We start from the raw sequence: 8378 nt of genomic DNA on the forward strand, positions 1-8378 counted from the left end.
CATTAATGACTTTATAACCTTTATACAGATGCACTAGTGTGTTGGTGTTAGCAGAGTGCAAATGCAGTCTTATCCACTTCACCATCATATCTTCAGCACTGATGCTGGGTTCGATAGAACAGGGCAAAACCAGATCTTCACCAGCTTCAACAACAAGAGGAGCAGTTGGGCCAACTACTTTTAAATGTACTAGAAAGAAAAAAATAAAACATGATTACCAAAAGGATGCATCCCAGGTCTCTCATTATTTTCTCAGAACGGTCATAACCAGAATCAGAATCACTTAATCATGCCAAGTATGTAACACATACAAGGAATTTATCTTGGTGAGTGCAAACAGGTATGACATGTAACATACAAAACATACTATACAGTTGTGCAAATAAGCATTGTTACAGAGGCATTACTGTAATACAGTAAGGAGGTTCTTTTGCTTTAGTTTAAGTTTAAAGGGCAAGGTATCCACTGTGGTTAATGAGTGTTACTGCTCTATGAAAAGAACTGCTGATATGTACAGTTGCGTTGGTGCTGAGAATCTTGAGTCTTCTACCAGATGGTAGATTTAATGTTCAGGATGAGAGGGGTCAGCTTTTTTTCTGGCACACTTCATCTCCTTACTGTTGTAAATGTCGTGAATTGTTGGCAGTTTTCATCTGATTATCTTTTCCACTGTCATGACTATGCACTAGAGATTAGCTTGTTCTTGTGAGGTGGAGGAACCAAGAAAGGCTAAAGAATGTCTTTTGTGCATTCATATCTGAAGCAGAACTCAGTCAGGTTGTTGGTAAGAGGTTCGGTTGATAGTCATTCAGGGACGGGGAGATTTTCTTATAGAAAGAATTCTCCTTATAGAGAATTCTGTATGCTCCTTTTCCATCCAAAGCCATCTGAGTTCAGCTGAACACCAGAGTTTATCATTTCTGTGTTTCACCCGTGCTGTAGTTGAAATGCAGCCATCCTCATAGAAACTGATGTATGACATCACAGTGTCTGTTTATTCATTTAGGCTCTCTGTCACTTTTTCAAAAACAGTCCAGTTTGTGGATTCAAAGCAGACCTGTAGCTTTTCAATGTCTCCACTGGTCCACCCCTTCACTGCAGTGTTAAAGTCTCCCATAATAATGAGCAATGAGTCTGGATTCCCTCTTTCTACTTTTATTATCAGCAAACAGTTTCTGCACATCACATGTACCGTGACCTCTTTACACCAGCGTTCTTTGACAAAGACATTTTTTGGTTTTTACCTGTCAGCTCTGCCTATTTGTCCATTCTGTGTAGCTAAAAGCCAGGAAGATGTGGTGCATTGTCTGGGGTCAGCTCAGAAAGCCAGGTCTCCCTAAGGCACATCAGGGCACATGCGTTTAAAAATTCCTTGTTGGTTTTATTTAGCAGAAGTAGTTCATCCAATTTGTTTTGTAGAGATTGCAGAATACAGAGGAATAAAGCTAAAGGAGGAATAAATATAAAGTGCACAAAATCCACTCTGTCTCAGCTTTGTGAGTGCACACGCAAGTCTGCCACTCCGTCTCCTCCTGGCTAGGTAAAGCAGAGCTAGCACACTGTTCAGTAACTGTTCCCTACTGCAGCTAACTGAGTTTGATGTACAGTAGAGGTCATTAACAAACTCAAATCCCACTGTGGCTGCCATACGCAGCACCATCTTGGATTTACCAGCTCAAAGTGTGTAGCAATTTACAGTGCTATTGTGGTGTTTTGTTTTTGTTCTGTTTGCTATCCGTGGTGCCATCTTGGATCCCAGTGTGGCACTTTACTGCATTTTACTCAATCTTTCTGGTCACACAGTATCACTAGACACCTATCCGCTCAGCAGAGCACACTAATCTCTTGATTTCTGTATGTGGATATGACTGGCTGACGTCATCTTAAATGTCATAGACATTGCAACAAAAACATTGCTGCTTTTACTCAGTCCAAACTATAAAAAACACATTAATTTCACATTTCACCCTATACTTTTTCTATATAACCATTTTTATAACTAATAATTTCTATAACTTAAGCATAGGTCTGCCAAAACAAATCTTGGCTTTTCCTGCCTCTACTTTGTAAACACATTTTCAGATAAAGTATGTTTTTAAGGTACTTTCCACTTTCTTAATATATTTCAAATACAGAAGCTCCTTCACTCTAAATGAACAATTCAGACTCAATGAAACTGAATTAAAATTATACTATATTTTTGTATCATATTGATGCATGCACTGCTGTTTTTTTCCACAATTATTCAATAAATAAATTTGAAATACTACTACTACTACTACTAATAATAATAATAATAATAATAATAATATAATAAAAAAAAATAATAAAAGGCAAAGTGTTGAAACTACCACTCACCTTTGACTTCAACTTGAACAATAATATCATCATACCAGGACTCTGATCTAATGGCACACTGATAAGATCCCTTATCAGAAGGTCGGACTGCTGAAAGTTTCAGTGAGGTGTTTCCTTTCTGCAGTTCCTCTTTAAACAGAGCTGTTCTTCCTCTGTAAGACTTAATCTGCATGCCATTTGTGTCTTTATAGTCTTTATACAGATGCACTAGTGCATTAGATTCAGTTAGATCTGTTCTGATCCACTCCACCATCATATCCTCAGCACTGATGTTGGGTTGGAGAGAACAGGGCAGAACCAGATCTTCACCAGCTTCAACAACAAGGGGAACAGCTGAACCAACTATCTTAAAGTTCTCTGCAAAGAAAAACAAACATTATATGTAATTAAAATGATAATAAGTGTTTTTTTCACATATCTCTTCTATAATTATTTATATAAATGCAATAGTCAGCTAAGAATAAAAATAGTACATTATATTGCTTTCACCTTAGACACACATAACCACAGCTGAAACATTTATAAAAATTACTTTCTCCCTGTCTCCGACACACAGAGCTTTTTACAGGATAGTGCACACATACCTGATGTGGTCTCCATAAAGCCAGTGAAGATCAGTAGCATCACACAGAAAAACTCCATCCCTGAAAGACAATTTGAAAAGTCAAAAAGCAAAAATAGATGTTGTTAAAGCAAAAAAATTAGAGTGCCCTGCATGCAAGAAGAACCATTCAAACCAAAATGGGCAAAAATATCATATAAAATACATACAGTGTAACAATACATATAATAATTTGAATGTTTCACAAAAATGTTTGGAGAAATTGCTTACCATTTATCTAATAGAAGATCTTCCTACAAGAGTATTATTTTAATTTTAGAATAGTGAATTCTTTCAAAACATATGGCAAACATAGGCACTATTTTATACTGGCATTGTTCTTTTTATTCTTTTGCTCCTTGTCTCCAGAAACTTCATTGTTGTCTTTGGCCATTTTGTGTTTGCCTGGGATATAAATATGAGGTTAAAGGCATCATCAACATAAAATTAAATAGCTGTCAAATGAGACAGAAGATTGTGGAAGTAGTTGAAATTATCTTTAAGCACAATCAGGGTGATAATAATAAACTTTGAATAGCATGGAACAGTTGAGCATACTCCTCCTCTTACGCACAGTGTTGTAAGGTAAGAGGCGTAAAGATTAACCCAAGATCGCTGTTTCAGAACTGCAAAATTTAGTTGATTCTTTGGGCCTTTTAAAAGAGTTCCATAAAAGAAGACAGTGCATGAACATTGGAAACACAAAAGTGCAATGTGGTCAGATGACACAAAAATTGAACCTTGGTGAAAAAACATTTAAAGGCACGCCTAAAATAGATCATATCAGACATGACTTCAAAAAACACGACATCAAAAGCCAGTTATTGTTAATATTTGGAAATGTTAAAAATTAAATGTAGCTGGTTTAGTTGAATGCATTGTGAATTTATACCAGGCATCCATGTCACCTCACCTCAGAAAGCAACAAACTGCACTGCTTTCCATATGGTCAGTGAAGCTAAAAGAGAAGGTACGCCTAAAAATTGTGTGGGGCAGCACTTTAAATTGTCAGACTGTTTTTAAGGTCTTAAAGTCTTCCTGTCCTCCCCTAGTCAGCTAGCCAATAGCATCATGGTCTGTGTTCATAACTTTGCAAAATGAGTAATAAGAGGAGAGAAGGGTGGAGGTGAGAGGAAAAAAGAATGTGTGCTAGAAGCTGAGTAACAGGTCAGTTTCAGGCCCCCTCTACTCACCTGGTCACTCTAGCTAGCTGCTTCCCCTCCTACATGAATTATCAAATTAAAAGACCACCAATCGATATGATCTCTGTTATATGGCGGTCTGTTATTTTCAGACTATTTTCACGTGATAACACTTTTTAACATGTGAACATGTATTTCTTCACATGGAAAACTTCATCTGACTTTTCTGTAAGGGATGACTGTGACATTTCTGTAACAGAGACCATAATGCCAACAAAATAACTAGTAGCTTTATTAATACAGGAATTGCAGAGCTTCAGAGTTTTATCATAATTTGACAAAGAAAATATGACTTATTATTTAGACAGATTTGTTCTTAAGACACTTCAATTAGCGTGAAGTATACCATAGAATCAGGAATTACTAGTTTAAAAAACTATGCTGTTTTACTAAAACAAGTTGGTTTAGTTTTTATTATTATTATTATTATTATTATTATTATTATTATTATTGCCTTCATCAATAATAAATAATATGACATGGTGAACACACAATTTTTGTTTTTTTCTTTTGAGTTTGAAAATAAATGTGCCTGATAAACTCTGTGTCTCTGTAAGAATGAGAGGCACATTAGAGCCAATATCCTATAAATAGACTAAAAAATAAACTCCTATAAATGTATATGCAATAAGGCAAATGCATGAAAGAACAGCCATCATCCCTTTCATCTTATTATAAGCACTAAAGAACTGTTGCCTTTTTTAAATCACACAATACTTTTTAACACCAAAACAGGATTTCCGATGGTGCAAAACAATCTGTCCCAAAGAGAGAAAGACAGAGCTAGAGAGACTGACAGGGAAAGAGAGGCAGGAACTTCATTTATTTAGAAAAAATAGACCTGGACTTGGGTTTTATAGGAAAAGAAAACTCATTCCACATGCAGGAGTAGCTGTGGTCATTAATATTGACAAAGAAAAACAGAGCGAGAGAGAGAGTGAGAGATAAAGTGTGAGAGAGGCAGAGAGAAAGCGAGAGAGAGGGAGAGAGAGACAGAGAGAGACAGAGACACAGCCTGTGTTTCTTAATCCTGCTTCTGGTAACCAGAGACAGATCAAGGTCTTAATATGCCTTTGGGCACAAGTGTCTTTGGAGGCCCCCTGCCTCCAGCCCACTCTGACAATAATGCATCACATACCAACAAACACAGGAATAATAAAAACAATGAAAAAAAAAAAACATAATTGGCAAGGTACATGTTGAAGGGTCTGTGGACAGATGACTTGATTTATATTATTAATGTAGTATTTATGTACTGATAGGGTAACCAGTTATCTCATTTTTTATATATCTGCAGTGCTTGAGCTGCTTTATGCCTGGTGATCTGAGTCAGAGGCCCTTAGGCACTGGCCTCACTGGGCCAGTCATTAATCCATCCCTGCTCATAACCTGCAACACTGCATGGCTTCAAGTATCCCTTGGCTCAATCCACCTGATCCAGTTCATCAACTGACTATTGAACCCTTCATAAGATGGATCAGCTGTGGGTCACTAGGAGCAAGATTAAGAAAGGCTGTACTAAGTCTGTTGTGCCAGTTTCAAATGAATATCTGCCTGCCTGCAGTGTTTGGTGGAAGTCCGAATTCTACCAGTTGTGTTTTGTCAATACACAAACATCTATCTTTACTACTACTAATAGTAAATAATAATAAAAATAATGAGAATAACAGTATATTATATGGGACTCTTATCAGTATAGCAATGTTTTTTGAGGCACAAGACTATATAAAAGTCATCCAGTGCTGGCAAAGGAGCTGCCATATGTGGATATCTGTGTTCTCCAATCATCTGCATGATTATTCATATTATTATTATTATTATTCTGACATGAAGTGAACTGCTATGTCATGAATGAATCCATCAAGGCAGATTTGATTAGCTCTCAAGCTAGATCTCTATTACAATAACAGCCTGTTATTAGCATTATAGACTGGTTTCAATGTCATCTTTCTTGCATTAGTTTAGTTTAATCCACCATTAGTTGACTTATAGACACAATATATAATCACACAAAGCAATCTTGCTTTGAACCATACAAGCATATAGTATTAACAGTTTTCATACTTAATGGACTCACTGCGAAATACAGAGCGCTGATATCTTTAAACGTCTGCTCTGATGGCATCAGCTAAAAGTTACTTTCAATTTTTTTCTGTATATCACCTGAACACCTCATTAAAGTTGTTCTCTAGTGATAACAAGTCTGAAAAAATACTGTACTCACTGTAGACTGTTGATATTTTTGCCACTTTCCCTCTCTTTCTTTCTCTCTCTCACTCTCTCTAGTGTGAGAATGGAAACTGTATTTTTTTAACTGCTTGATCTTGGTGATCAGTGGGAGTAATCAGTTGTAGTCAGGGGAGGAGCTGAACAGGCAGTTTTACTGGCAGAGTCATAATATAGCATCAGTGCATATATCCAAAGTCCAAAGTTTAGCTTTCTTGTTTTATCTCATAAATGAAATGTGTAAAGTTTGGCTCCTATAATAATTAGATTAAAAAAGATGAATATTATTGATGAATATTATATTATCTATGTCTATCTATGTTCGCAAAAAAAAATCTTTAGCACATCATATGCTAAGGAAGTTAGGGTTAGCATTGAGTAAGTCTAGAGAAACCTTCAACTTTAGATAGTAATGTGACTGATCGGTCTCTTTGTAAACATAGATTATTTTATTTTTGTGATGGAGGCTATGGGCAGGTTAAAGTTTTCAAGCCCTCAGGAGGTTTGCTGTTTCACAATTAAAATTCCATTTTTGAGGAAAGCTTTAGATATATCTTATGATGGGAGCCGTTTGTTTTTGCTCAAATTCAAATTTATACCTGGGGCTTTTGATAATGCAATTAATTGTTTAAATTGTTTAAATCAATTTATTTTCCTCCATCTTAATGAATTCACTTATGCTTTGTTTTATTGTTGAATAATAATAATACATATTACAGTCTTTATCATCTTATTCTTATTCTTATTCTTCTTATTATTCTTCTTCTTATTATTATTATTATTATTATTAGCCCCCTGTGAAGCACACTGAGCTACATTACCAGTACTAAAGCCATCCCCTTCAAAGTACCTTACCTCAACCAAAGGAAATATAAAAAACAAATACAACAGGTGCTAGACTACCTCCCTCAACAAGTAAACAGCAGAAAAGGATACTTAACGGCACTAATAAACGGCACTCACCTCTACATAACTGTGACTTCACTAGCACAAACATCAAGGCTATTTAATACTTCTAACTGGTCTATAATTCCCACAAGGCAAACAACAAACATTAAAAGATATATACAGCATAATAACACCATTTCCCAGAGACCACCATGGACCACTTGTTGAAACAACACAGGTCAAACTGCATCTCATCGCTGTCTCTTTTCAAAGGCGAATCTTCATGCAGCAACCAATCACAGCATGCATTGTAATCTGCTGACAAGGTCAGCTGACACCAGTATCTCCACTTAGGAAACAGAGAGAGAAAGTAAAACACAAAAGACCAGCAAAGGGCAGCTCCAGAAACGTGTTGGATAGTAGTGGATCATGTATGTGTCTTTGCAATTGTGTGTTTGTGGGTTTGTAGGGGCTGTTGGGATTACAGTACAACTGTCTATATTTCTATATAAAGTGTATAATTCTGAACTGTTTAAGGGGGCAGACACAGATTGTATTTGCACATGGCCCAGAAACACCCCTCTGAATGTATACACACGCTTGTGCTTTTGTTTTATAAAGACTGATTATAAGGAGTGTATTGTATCTGTATCTTTCATGGTCTACCTGTAAGATGACCCAAGCCTAACCCAAAATCTTGCTTTTACTCAGATCAAGATGACTCATGAACATCTGAACACTGAAAAGTGTTAAGCATGTTGTGTCTTTCTACTCAGACATAATAATTTGTATCTTGTATTTAAATGGTTTAGTTAAAATAATTTAACTTATTTTACTTATGGCAAAATGTAAATGTGTTTCATAGTATCATGTTTCATAAAATAAAAACCAACTGTATTTTTGTATATTAATTTACTATTAATTTATTTAACTTTTAAATGTTATTGTAATCTAATATTTGTATTTATCATTTGTTTAAATTATTCCATTAATATCAGTTGCTAAAATGTTATTTCCTCTGGTATACTGTTCTCTTAGCTTGGTTGAACACAAATCTGAAGTTTATTTCACTTACTTTTTCATATTAAACTCAGTATTTTGGC

The 8378-nt window shown here is 35.7% G+C and overlaps 1 long non-coding RNA gene across 1 annotated transcript; it reads right to left on the bottom strand.

The window, feature by feature from the left end:
* Nucleotides 1-2599: 2599 nt before the first annotated feature.
* LOC118800199 lies at nt 2600-6517 on the bottom strand. The gene is made up of 3 exons (XR_005006189.1): nt 6386-6517; nt 2943-3002; nt 2600-2715 (listed from the first exon to the last, which is right to left on the bottom strand). It is a non-coding gene; the product is annotated as an uncharacterized LOC118800199 (long non-coding RNA).
* Between the last annotated feature and the right edge of the window lie 1861 nt (nt 6518-8378).

Source organism: Colossoma macropomum, unplaced genomic scaffold (assembly GCF_904425465.1).
Source record: "Colossoma macropomum unplaced genomic scaffold, Colossoma_macropomum, whole genome shotgun sequence".
Lineage (NCBI taxonomy): Eukaryota > Metazoa > Chordata > Actinopteri > Characiformes > Serrasalmidae > Colossoma > Colossoma macropomum.